The sequence below is a fragment of the Palaemon carinicauda genome, chromosome 6, assembly GCF_036898095.1.
Source record: "Palaemon carinicauda isolate YSFRI2023 chromosome 6, ASM3689809v2, whole genome shotgun sequence".
NCBI classification, from domain to species: domain Eukaryota; kingdom Metazoa; phylum Arthropoda; class Malacostraca; order Decapoda; family Palaemonidae; genus Palaemon; species Palaemon carinicauda.
In genome coordinates, this window is record NC_090730.1 from 29068513 (window position 1) to 29082480 (window position 13968).

Sequence of the window (13968 nt, forward strand, 5' to 3'; positions counted from 1 at the left end):
GATGATGATGATGATGTTACTTTAAGAGCACTCGGACTGGGAACTCTCTCTGTTCTTCCTCTGAATTGAGCGATATTCTCATATTATTTCGTCCGGTCGAGTGAGTAATTTTCTTCCGAATTGAGCGATAGTTTCATATTGCTTCATCCTTTAGAATGAGTTGGAGGCTTTTAGTGATAGATATATATATATATATATATATATATATATATATATATATATATATATATATATATATATATATAATATCTTTATATATATATGTATACTTTTATATAATTTCAGAGCTTATGAATTATTAATTATACATTATTCTTACACTTTTAATATGTATATTTTCTGGTCTCAGGCATGACTTTCATATATGTATGTTTATATTAGAAATATGCTTGTTCATGATTTTGCTTACTCACAAGTATTATACACACACACACACACACACACACACATATATATATATATATATATATATATATATAGGCCTATTGGTATTTTATTATTGTCATTGTGTAAAAATTGGAATTGGTTACATAAAAATTTTCCAAAAATATGATTTTGTTTTCGATACAATATGCTGTCAGATGCCAGGAAATCGCATCTGAAGGTGTTTCCTCATAAAATTTTTCTGGGGGGGGGGGACCCCAAACCCTCCCCCCCCCCCCCACATGCGGCTCCGCCTTCAGTGTCATTCCGAACTTTAGCCCCCCCCCCCCCCCCGCCCCCCCCCCCCCCAAAAAAAAAAAAAACAGGAAAACGCCCCTGATATGTTATGCATTTGAATAGCCTATTCATTAGATATATTTGTTACCTATGAATTGAACAGGCTGACGTAAGTCTTTTTATAGTTAATGAAATATCTGTTTTGATGTAATTACTCTTTTCAAAATATCTTATTCTAATTGTTCATTGTTTATCAGATCATTTATTTATTTCCTTATTTCCTTTCCTTACTGGTCTATTTGTCCCTGTTGGAGCCCTTGGGCTCATAGCATCTTGCTTTTCCAACTAGGGCTGTAGCTTAGCAAATAATAATAATAATAATAATAATAATAATGATAATAATAATAATGCAAAGGGAATATAATGCTGAGTTAGTTATTTATTCAACGATTTTGAATATTATAATTCAACTTTGAGGAGGTTTTACCTTCAGGTAACTTCACATATATACAGCTATTGTTGTATCCCTTGCATATTGCATCGTGCAATGAGCAATTGGTTTCTGTGTTCAAAAGGTTGTTTCGTCCAATCCCTGAACGTATGCAATGTTGCAAGCAATGCGCCAGCCTATTATTATTATTATTATTATTATTATTATTATTATTATTATTATTATTATTATTATTATTATTATTATTATCAATTGCTAAGCTACAACCCTAGTTGGAAAAGCAGGATGCTTATGCCTTAGGGCTCCAACAAGGAAAATAGCCTTGTTAGAAAAGGAAATAAGGAAACTACAAGAGAAGTAATTAACAATTAAAATAAATCTTTCATATATAAACTATAAAAAAATTTAAAAAATAAGAGGAAGAGAAATATAAAAAATAAGAGGAAGAGAAATAAGGTAGAACAGTATGCCTGAGTGTACCTTCAAGTAAAAAGAGCTCTACCTCAAGACAGTGACAGACCATTGTACAGAGGCTATGGCTCTACCCAAGACATTTTCATTCCTTCACTATTTCGTATTTTGATCAATATTGATCGACTTCAATATATCGTTCTTATGTAACGTTAATAGATGTGGGATCATTGTTGTTCTACGATGAAATGGAAGAATCGGGCCAGCATTTATAGTGATGATGGTGAAGTATTTCATTGTCATTCTGTTTAGGCCAAGAGCTCTGTTTCCTTCAGTGGGTGGGGGAACGGCAGTTGGCTCAGTCTATAAGAAGGAGCGAGGTTGGCATGCAATGGGGTTGTGGGGTGGAGAGTGTTGGCAATGGTCATTTTGACTGTGAGAAGGAACAGGTTAAACCTATAACAGTTGATGGCATGTCAAATTTGAAGATCAAATTCGACTTTTTTTTTTTTTGAGCCTGTAAATGACCTGCTTTATTGCCACACCGATTCTAATACATTGTACGTCCTGCTTGTGGCTTCTGGGATCCTTCTAATTATAAACTGTAATAGGTATTATATGAGGTATCAAGTGTAGGCCGACATTTTCGATTAGTGAACATTTAGTGGTTTTAAGTTTGTTCGGAAAATCCTCTCATTTATTTTCAAAATATTTCTTATTTTTTCAAGGTAGATGTATTGATTGATAGCTTTCACTTTCTGTATTATGGTGTACCGAACGAAGCTTTGAGAGAGAGAGAGAGAGAGAGAGAGATAGGCACCATCCTGAAGCAGAAGGCGGCCATCAAAGCAGCAACACCTTCTAAGGGCGTCACTATTTTCTCCAACAAGAGAACGCACGTGCATGACGAGATGGAGAGGCTGCTTCTTGTGTGGATCAAGGACAAAGAGATCTCAGGAGACACCATCACTGAGACTACAATTTGCCAGAAGGCCTCCGCCATTTTCGGTGATCTCGTGCGTGCTCAGGCCGAAGAAGGAGCAGGAGAAGGAACATCCCAGCAGGAACCCCCAGAGTTTAAGGCTTCTCGTGGGTGGTTTGAGAAGTTCAAGAAAAGGACTGGCATCCATTCAGTGGTACGGCATGGGGAGGCAGCCAGCTCGGACACGAAGGCTGCCGAAGCCTTTGTTAAAACGTTCGAGGAGTTGACTCTGCAGGAAGGCTACACTTCGCAGCAAGTTTTCAATTGCGACGAAACTGGGCTTTTCTGGAAGAAAATGCCTCGTCGGACATTCATCACGGCGGAGGAGAAGAGGCTACCCGGACATAAGCCTATGAAGGACAGGCTTACCCTTGCTTTTTGTGCAAACGCCAGTGGGGACTGCAAGATAAAGCCCCTGCTGGTGTACCATTCAGAAAATCCCCGAGCCTTCAAAGCCCACAAAGTTATTAAGGAGAACCTTCCCGTGATGTGGAAGGCGAATGCAAAAGCCTGGGTAACGAGGCAACTGTTCATTGATTGGGTGAATGTCTGCTTCGGTCCGACTGTCCGAAAATATTTGGAAGAAAAGCGCCTCCCTATGAAATGTCTGCTGGTGTTGGACAATGCTCCAGCTCACCCTCCTGGCCTCGAGGAATATCTTCTGGCCGAGTATTCCTTCATAAAGGTCCTGTATCTACCGCCTAACACCACCCCTCTCCTCCAGCCCATGGACCAGCAAGTTATTTCTAATTTTAAAAAATTGTACACGAAGCATCTCTTCAAGAGATGTTTCCAAGTCACAGAGAGTACAAACCTCACTCTGCGTGAATTTTGGAAAGATCACTTCAACATCGTGATATGCCTCAAACTCATCGATCTCGCTTGGCAGGAAGTTTCGAGGCGTACCCTAAACTCATCTTGGAGGAAGCTGTGGCCCGATGCTGTCTCTGCACGAGACTTCGAGGGGTTCGGGAAGCCTGGAGGAGAAGCCGAGATCGTTGACGATCCTGAACCAATTCAGCAGTCTGAGGTGGCTGACATCGTACATCTTGGTACGTCCATGGGGCTGGAAGTTAGCGCGGAAGATATCGATGAACTTATCGAGGAGCACCACGAGGAGTTGACGACGGACGACTTGAAGGAGTTGGAGACGATGCAAGTGAGTGATGTTCAAGAGCAGTTCTCTAGCGGTGATGAGGAGGATGTTGCACCTTTGAAAACGGCAGACATTAAGGAAATTCTTGCATGTTTCCATAAAATGGCAGACTACGTCGAAAAGGAACATCCAGAAAAAGTTTATACCAACCGTGCGCTTCAACACTGCAATGACGTTTGCCTAACGCATTTTAGAAATGTGTTGAAAAGTAGGCATAAACAAGCTTCAATGGATAGTTTCTTATTAAAGAGGCCAGCGGTATTGGTAGGCCAAGACGAAGGTGAAAGTAAAGAAAAGAAACAGAAAAAAGAAAGAGATGAAGAAGTAGAAGGTGAAAGTAAAGAAAAGAAACAGAAAAAAGAAAGTGATGAAGAAGTAGAAGAGATTTAGAAAATAAGAAAAACGTAAAGTTATAAAAAGGCAAAAAAAAAAAATTCAATTTTAAGTTTTATGTTACCGTTAAGTGTTAAAGTAATTTTTTCTTTCATTTTATAGTTTTCCATACGTAATGTTAAGTGTTAATTATTTCTGCCATTTTTTTTATTTTGTAAAGTTTAAGTGTTAATGTGTTAAGTGTGTAAATTACTGTACGTAGTCTGTCACTTGTTACGTTTTCTGCCTTATGCCATCCTCCTCTGCCGCGACTTCGCTATCGGACATCGTCTCACTCAAAAGGTAAGTTTCAACTTTTTTGTTACACTAATTAACTGTAACCTTTTTTTCAGAGTGTACAGGTACAGTATCAATCATTAATTTAGGTGTACGTACAGGTACAGTAACAATACACCTTCACTGATCTAAATGCTTTACGTACATACAGTACCGTAACTTTTATACAGTATCGTACCGTAGTAAAGAAAACGGACCGTTTTCTTTGGGCTTGGGGGGGATAACTTGGCTATAACTACGTACTGTACATTATTGAATAATCTCATAGTGGTTTCTGGAATGGATTAGGCTGTTTTTAACGGTTGTGTTAATTATTGAATGATAGAAATGGCTGCAATGCATGTTTATTACTACAGTTTAGCGTGTTTATGAAAGAAAAGGTGACTTTTTATAAGGCATGGAACGGATTAGGCTATTTACATGTAAAACGCGACTCAGGATACGAAAATATCAGGATACGAAACCGCATCCTGAACGGATTAATTTCGTATCCTGAGGCATCACTGTATTATTATTATTATTATTATTATTATTATTACTTGCTAGGCTACAACACTAGTAGGCAAAGCAAGCTGCTATAAGCCCAGGGGCTCCAACAGGGAAAATAGCCCAGTGAGGAGAGGAAACAAGAAAAAATAAAATATTTTAAGAATAACAAAAGTGTGATAAATAGGCCTATATAAACTATAAAAAACTAATCTTTTTTATATTCATTATAAAGACAGCGAATACAAATATATAAATTGTACTAGAAAACAAGAAGTAAATTATTTCATTTAATAATTTACGTGATACGTTTATCTTCCCTTTTATTTAATGTTGTTACTCTTCTTAAAATATTTCATTTTCAGTTTTCCTTTCCTCACTGAGCTATTTTCCCTGTTGGAGCCCCTGGGCTTATAGCATTCTGCTTTTCCAACTAGGGTTGTAGCTTACCAAGTAATAATAATAATGATAATAATAATATGAGTGCATCTACACAATATCTTTATATCAATATGATAATTGTTCTTTGTAGAAACATTAATTTCCTCATGATGAAAAGTGACATCTCCTTGCTTCGTGGCCCGGGTTAAGGGTAGAAGAGGCTCTTCAGCTATGGTAAGCAGCTCTTCCAAGAGAAGGACATTCCAAAATCAAACCATTGATTTCTAGTCTTGGGTAGTACCATAGCCTCTGTACCATGGTCTTCCACAGTCTTGGTTTAGAGTTCTCTTGCTTGAGGGTACACTCGGGCACACTATTCTATGTAATTTCTCTTGTTTTATGGTTTATAGGATTAATCTTTTGACTTTACTGTGGGACTCTATAACATAGTTTGGGGAGAGAGAGAGAGAGAGAGAGAGAGGAGAGAGAGAGAGAGAGAGAGAGAGAGAGAGAGAGAGAGAGAGAGAGAGCAGTCTCCTGTATGATATAACAATGATAAATTAGAAATTGATTCAATACAGTATGTCAAAAGATGGAGAAACGCAGTCATATATATAATATATATATATATATATATATATATATATATATATATATATATATATAGAGAGAGAGAGAGAGAGAGAGAGAGAGAGAGAGAGAGAGAGAGAGAGAGAGAGAGAGAGAGAGAGAGAGAGAGAGAGAGAGAGAGAAATTTACCATTCATTAGAAATGACCCTCTCTAGCAAGTGTTTAAAGAGGAAACATCTGATAACAGCGCAGGTAGCTGGTATGGGAACGTCATTGTTCTGTAAGTATCTCTCTGTAGGTTTTGTACGTTTACTGTACCTATAAAATGTATAGAAACCTCCTTCCATAAGTACAGGGCTGCCAAATACAAGAGCCCTTGGTTCTTTTGCATTTGAACATCAGGTTTCCTGTCATTCTTACGCTATATTTTTAGGCTATATACATACATACATATATATATATATATATATATATATATATATATATATATATATATATATATATATATATATATATATATAATGCCGAGAAAGAAAGAAATAGGCTTAAATAAATGAACAGCTTTATAGCGCTTTTAAGAACCTGCAAAACGGCTCTGAAATTAGTCCTATTGCAAAACAATATTTATTTAAATCATTCAAATTCACGAAAAATGGTTTTAAATCGTTCAATAAACTCTCTTAGCTGGAAGAAAAATCTAGGCCTATGTCATCATCATCATTAGCCGTTGATAATCCACTGCGGAACAAAGGCCTCAGACATGTCCTTCCATTCCCGCTTGCTTCTTTTGCAATCTCCAGGAACCTACTCTGTTGTTCTTAACATCCATCTATTGTCTGACATTCTACTTATAGGCCTTGGCCATATATGAGGATTTATAATAAACAAAAAAGACAATAAAAAATCTTTTTTCATTGTTTATATATGATGACCTCTATTCTAATGTTGTTATTGATCCAAAGATATATTCCATGTAGGGTGATAATGTGAACTTTGTAATCTATAATCTTGGGGACACTTTAGGCTCAAGGAAGGAAGCTGGCTGATATTAACCTACTCTGATATAACAATACATTCTGAGCATCTCTCTCTCTCTCTCTCTCTCTCTCTCTCTCTCTCTCTCTCTCTCTCTCTCTCTGAAAATTTCCCAAAATTCAGAGATACTTTAACGTGGTGAAAGGGTTTATGTATCGCCATGATCAGCAAAGCTATACTAGTCATGACCCCCCCCCATACTAGGTTGGTTTGCTGTGAGCGATCAGACCAAAGTCTCCCACCATCAACAATTTGCAGTTGGCCAGCCTGGTGATTAGAGCTGGCCAAAGTCCAGGCATTTCATATCTGAGGCCTTTGTCCTGCAGTAGACTGGAAACGCCTGCATATGTAGGCCTACGCGTACTTCAGTCCTAGAAGTGACATCATCATTATTATTATTATTATTATTATGATGATGATGATGATGATGATGATGATGTTACTTTAAAAGCACTCGGACTGGGAACCCTCTCTGTTCTTCCTCTGAATTGAGCGATATTCTCATATTATTTCGTCCGGTCGAGTGAGTAATTTTATTCCGAATTGAGCGATAGTTTCATATTGCTTCATCCTTTAGAATGAGTTGGAGGCTTTTAGTGATATATATATATATATATATATATATATATATATATATATATATATATATATATATATATAATATATATATATATATATATATATAATTTCTTCATAATTCTTTTTAGATATGTATACTTTTATATAATTTCAGAGCTTATGAATTATTAATTATACATTATTCTTACACTTTTAATATGTATATTTTCTGGTCTCAAGCATGACTTTCATATATGTATGTTTATATTAGAAATATGCTTGTTCATGATTTTGCTTACTCACAAGTATTATATACACACACACACATATATATATATATATATATATATATATATATATATATATATATATATATATATATATGTATATATATATATATATATATATATATATATATATATATAGGCCTATTGGTATTTTATTATTGTTATTGTGTAAAAATTGGAATTGGTTACATAAAAATTTTCCAAAAATATGATTTTGTTTTCGATACAATATGCTGTCAGATGCCAGGAAATCGCATCTGAAGGTGTTTCCTCATAAAATTTTTCTGGGGGGGGGGGGACCCCAAACCCTCCCCCCCCCCCCCCACATGCGGCTCCGCCTTCAGTGTCATTCCGAACTTTAGCCCCTCCCCCCCCCGCCCCCCCCAAAAAAAAAAGAACAGGAAAACGCCCCTGATATGTTATGTATTTGAATAGCCTATTCATTATATATATATGTTACCTATGAATTGAACAGGCTGACGTAAGTCTTTTTATAGTTATGAAATATCTGTTTTGATGTAATTACTCTTTTCAAAATATCTTATTCTAATTGTTCATTGTTTATCAGATCATTTATTTATTTCCTTATTTCCTTTCCTTACTGGTCTATTTGTCCCTGTTGGAGCCCTTGGGCTCATAGCATCTTGCTTTTCCAACTAGGGCTGTAGCTTAGCAAATAATAATAATAATAATAATAATAATGATAATAATAATAATGCAAAGGGAATATAATGCTGAGTTAGTTATTTATTCAACGATTTTGAATATTATAATTCAACTTTGAGGAGGTTTTACCTTCAGGTAACTTCACATATATACAGCTATTGTTGTATCCCTTGCATATTGCATCGTGCAATGAGCAATTGGTTTCTGTGTTCAAAAGGTTGTTTCGTCCAATCCCTGAACGTATGCAATGTTGCAAGCAATGCGCCAGCCTATTATTATTCTTATTATTATTATTATTATCAATTGCTAAGCTACAACCCTAGTTGGAAAAGCAGGATGCTTATGCCTTAGGGCTCCAACAAGGAAAATAGCCTTGTTAGAAAAGGAAATAAGGAAACTACAAGAGAAGTAATTAACAATTAAAATAAATCTTTCATATATAAACTATAAAAAAATTTAAAAAATAAGAGGAAGAGAAATATAAGAAATAAGAGGAAGAGAAATAAGGTAGAACAGTATGCCTGAGTGTACCTTCAAGTAAAAAGAGCTCTACCTCAAGACAGTGACAGACCATTGTACAGAGGCTATGGCTCTACCCAAGACATTTTCATTCCTTCACTATTTCGTATTTTGATCAATATTGATCGACTTCAATATATCGTTCTTATGTAACGTTAATAGATGTGGGATCATTGTTGTTCTACGATGAAATGGAAGAATCGGGCCAGCATTTATAGTGATGATGGTGAAGTATTTCATTGTCATTCTGTTTAGGCCAAGAGCTCTGTTTCCTTCAGTGGGTGGGGGAACGGCAGTTGGCTCAGACTATGAGGAGGAGCGAGGTTGGCATGCAATGGGGTTGTGGGGTGGAGAGTGTTGGCAATGGTCATTTTGACTGTGAGAAGGAACAGGTTAAACCTATAACAGTTGATGGCATGTCAAATTTGAAGATCAAATTCGACTTTTTTTTTTTTTTGAGCCTGTAAATGACCTGCTTTATTGCCACACCGATTCTAATACATTGTACGTCCTGCTTGTGGCTTCTGGGATCCTTCTAATTATAAACTGTAATAGGTATTATATGAGGTATCAAGTGTAGGCCGACATTTTCGATTAGTGAACATTTAGTGGTTTTAAGTTTGTTCGGAAAATCCTCTCATTTATTTTCAAAATATTTCTTATTTTTTCAAGGTAGATGTATTGATTGATAGCTTTCACTTTCTGTATTATGGTGTACCGAACGAAGCTTTGAGAGAGAGAGAGAGAGAGAGAGAGAGAGAGAGAGAGAGAGAGAGAGAGAGAGAGAGAGAGAGATGTTTACCTAAACTCTCCATTTATTTGCTTCTTCTTTCGCTTCTTGTCAGCACGTGTATAAACGAATAGAAGAGATTGAACTTAAATGTCGCTCTCTCTCTCTCTTTCTCTCTCTCTCTCTCTCTCTCTCTCTCTCTCTCTCTCTCTCTCTCTCTCAGTTTTGAGTCTACTACTGTGGCTCTGTAGAGGTAACAAGCAAAGGCCTACATAGTATCGAACATTGATTCTGAAACTGACTATTCTATTCCAAAAGACAAATCATGGCTGACTGGTTAGAGGGAATTCTCACAACAGGCCTTGCCACAAGAATTTTTCCTCTTGAGTGGTGGAGAACGAGACAGAAAGATACGGAGGAATATGAAGAGAAACGAGACCAAGAAGAGGAGAGAGAGTGCACTTCCTTCCTCTTCTCCCTTTAGTGCTCATCCTATCTGCAACGTGCACAGTCAAGGTCATTGTCATGATAACATAGCTTCCATGGAATTACTTTTAAAAAAACACTGAAACACTCTTAGGTAAAGGACCAGAAACATGTAGAATCCCTGGTAGAGGATGCATCGAACTTGCAGAGTTACCACAGACTGTAAAGTCACGTGTCATGAGGGATAACCAAACTTAAATGAGACCACATGATCTCCAGAGAATGTCAATGACAGGCAGGCAATGTTTGTCTACTGCACGTGGGGAATGATTTCCCCGAGAGGAAAATCTCCTCCCACACCTACCGGACCATGTGCCAAGAAATTTTCATCAATCACCACAGCTTATATGATACCCAATGGTAGAAACCCCGAAGAATGTGAGGGGCCACCACAAGGGGGTAAGTTGAGAGAGTGGAAGGAAAGTGCAAAAAAAATCTCCTTCAGCAATTCTAAAGGAATATACCTGCTAATGACCTTAGAGAAGTCCCCTTCACTCTCTTTGTCTTCTTCCTAAACCTCTCCCATTAAGAAGACCAACTACTACACTTGGAATAGGATGATGCATGTGGCACCAACAAACTACACAAAGTTCATGAGTGTAAATAAAAGGTTAAATACATACACTTGCCTCAGGATTAGCCTCTCCCTAGTCACTTCTGCATCTTTAACTTATGCTTCTTTACCAAGGAAAACACACATTATACACAAACATATCCGATGGGTAGATAAAGTAATCCATGAAAGCGAGGAGCGCAGCACATCAGACTAATCTAAGAGCTGAAGGAACAATGGAGACTTCCATTCAGCAAACTGAGCCTGGTATGGTGGGAGGATATCCATAATAAAGCAGAAAGGTTTGCTATGCATAAGAACACATATTGAACAGAATTAAAATAACAAATGAAACTAGAAACAATAATGCATCAGATACACTTACCATCTTAACAGATTTTGCAGTCCTCTACTTTTCTCTAATGAATGTCACTGGTCCAAAATAGGAACCAATGTAAATACTGAAGCTTTGTCCTTTTTCATGTATTTCCTTTCCGAGACAATGTAGATAATCAACACTTGGTGACAGACGTATTTCCTGTTCTGAAATAGACATACATAAGAATTCAGGTAAATCCTTGATTATAAAAATAAAATACTGATGAATATTTTTGTTACAATTACATTGTTTTAATTGAGGTTAAGCAAAGAGTGTTTTGAGTTTACTGTAATCACCTTAAACTCTTCCTACATTAGATTTTTGCCTTGTGGGGTTGGACGTACGATGAATTCCCCCACTGCGCTCTATCCTATGCATATTTTGCCTGACCACCCATCAGGTCCAAGGTTTACATCTATCCACTTTTTCCTTTTTCTATTAGTCATATCCATATTACTTTTGTTGCTTTTCTGATTGAATTTTTCTTTCCTTCTCATTATAAATCTAAACCAACTGAATTTTTATTCTCAACATCATCTATCCACCACTTCCTCACCCTTGATACTCAATGGACATGGAACTTAATACCCTATACAGTAGTCATAACTATTCGGCTTTACCGCTATCTTCTTTGATAGAGCCAGCATTTACGTAACTCAGAGTTGCAAAGTAATTACTTACCCATCACAAGTCTTAAGTGTAAAGATGAAAGTGATAGGAGCAAAACAGTATCTTTAAATTAAAATCTATATCTACTTTAATTGAGGATGCAAACAATAGGATATGGGTTCAAATTTGCATACTGTACTGTCTTTGAAATCTATTCGATTACGTATGTTCCAATGTATGAACTAATATTGTATTATAGTGTACTATTATTAGTGTAACAAGCTGTCAAAATTTTGTCTAAACATTTAAATAGATAGGCATACACACACATTTAACCTTTATCACCCTCTCCCCCTTTCCTAACTACAACCTGCTGGTTTGGCAAAATGTGGGAGATTATGGTTTCGGAGTGTAACTCCGAGTGTACCTTTCAGGGTAGCCCCTCTCACCAGGGTATGGGAGACTTTGTATAATGACAGACAGGACCTCCTGCTTGCAGAAAACACCATCCAACCTAACCTAACCTATAAGCCGTGCCCTTACCTACTTACCTAACAAGGGGGCTAACGCCCTCCTGTGACCCCCATTAGACTTCCATATTCTTAACGATATGGTTGAAAATAAGGGAGTTATAGGGCAGGGCCATCATCAAACATACACCCCAATCCTTTTTTGGGGTATTATTGTACTGTATTACAGGGCAATGTAACCTAGGGAAAAAACTACCTTTTTCTAAAGAAAAAATTCGGCTCTCTTCGAAAAAGACACTCTTTCCCATCGCAAATGAATAGTTTCAGAAATATATATATATCTATATCCAACGATAATGGGGGAACCCCAGTGGGAACTCGGGGTTTTGGGTGGGGAAAACATACTGGGGAAACGATATATAATGGTATAACAAGCCTTTTCTTCTCTATACATTACCTTCTTGGATGTATAATAAACAAAATACGGTAATATTGAACTCCTCAAACTAACATTAGCAATGTTAGTGCAACATGCTAACATTAGCAGTGTTTTTCATTTATATTTTGTCATTCTACTGGTCGGTTGTAGTCGCTCTCGTTCGTTCGTTTGTACATAGCAGGAAACTCCTCCCACCTGCGCATAGACTCCTCCTCCACCAATAGGATTTCTTCTTCGCTCCTCACTAAATTTAACTATTCGGCTTCACCCGCTTTATTCAAGTATCCAGTACAAATATACCATTCCTTTTATGTAACACCTTTGTATATATATTACATTTGACCCCAGTATTACTTGTTTTATTATCCGATACCTTATAAAATCACCTCATTTTATATTCCCATTAAATATTATTTATCATACACTCTATTTTATCTTTCTATACTACTTTTATACATTTTATTATTACCTTGTCCCCCCCAATTTCACATAAATACTTGCTCTGGACAAGTTTCCCATTCCAGTTCATTCATGTTTACTCTCTAGACTCCGTTGCTTTTCCGTTAACCAATCATAAACCCCTACGCATGGAAAGTTTGCACAGGTGGGTTAATATTTCCCAACCACCACCTTCCAACAAACCCTTTCCCATGGAAGCATTTGTCCAAGTCAGGTCTTTGTTAGTTCAAGTGACGTCTTCTTGCGTATTTTACGATGGAGATAGAAACTTGTAACGACTGCAGTAATCCATACTTACATTTCGTGAATTCCTAAGTTGAAAATTTTCTTAAATCTCACAATGTAATAGCCCAACGTTTACAGTATCCCAAGTGCAGTACTAAGCTAAGATAAAGAAGAAACGGCGATGTGGATACAAAGAAGTTAAGACGTCACAGTCACAACACCCCGGTGACCCATAAGTTTCGTCGTCGCGGTCATAACAGTTAGTCATTAATTTCTTTAATTGTATATATTTGCAGGTAGAACCTTGGGTAGGGGTTGTGATCTGGGGAGGGGGTCCGGGAACTTGCCCCATCCAGGGGTTGTAACCTGGGAAGGGGGTCCAGGGGCTTGCCCCAGCTAGGGATTGTGACCTGGGAACTACTAGATTAGGTGGGTTTGTTAGGTTCTGTACCCTCTTGTACCCTTTTATAGTGTGTGAAGAGTATAAGGAAAAATGCTTTAAAATACACATGCTAATATTAGAGTAGCATTGCTAACGTTAGCAATGGCAACGTAACATTGGTAACGTTGCGTAACATTGCAAATGTTAGCGTTCGCAGTACATACGTTCTTGATGAGTGAAGTGACAGAGAATTTGAACAGGATTCATTATATCTAAACATTTCAACAGAAAATATGTAACAAGAGCCATTATATTTAAACATTTTAATAGAAAATATATGTTTTTCTGTAGAAAGTAACGTGATTTAACCAGTTTTCACCTTCATATCAGCGTAATAACAGCAAC

General features: G+C 37.0%; 1 long non-coding RNA gene across 1 annotated transcript in view; it reads right to left on the reverse strand.

Moving 5' to 3' along the window:
* Positions 1 to 13968, reverse strand: part of LOC137642063 (uncharacterized) — a 55609-nt gene that overhangs the window by 38760 nt on the left and 2881 nt on the right. Inside the window, exon 2 of the long non-coding RNA XR_011044633.1 lies at positions 10986 to 11143. This is a non-coding gene — a long non-coding RNA (uncharacterized lncRNA). The remainder of the gene's footprint in view (positions 1 to 10985; positions 11144 to 13968) is intronic.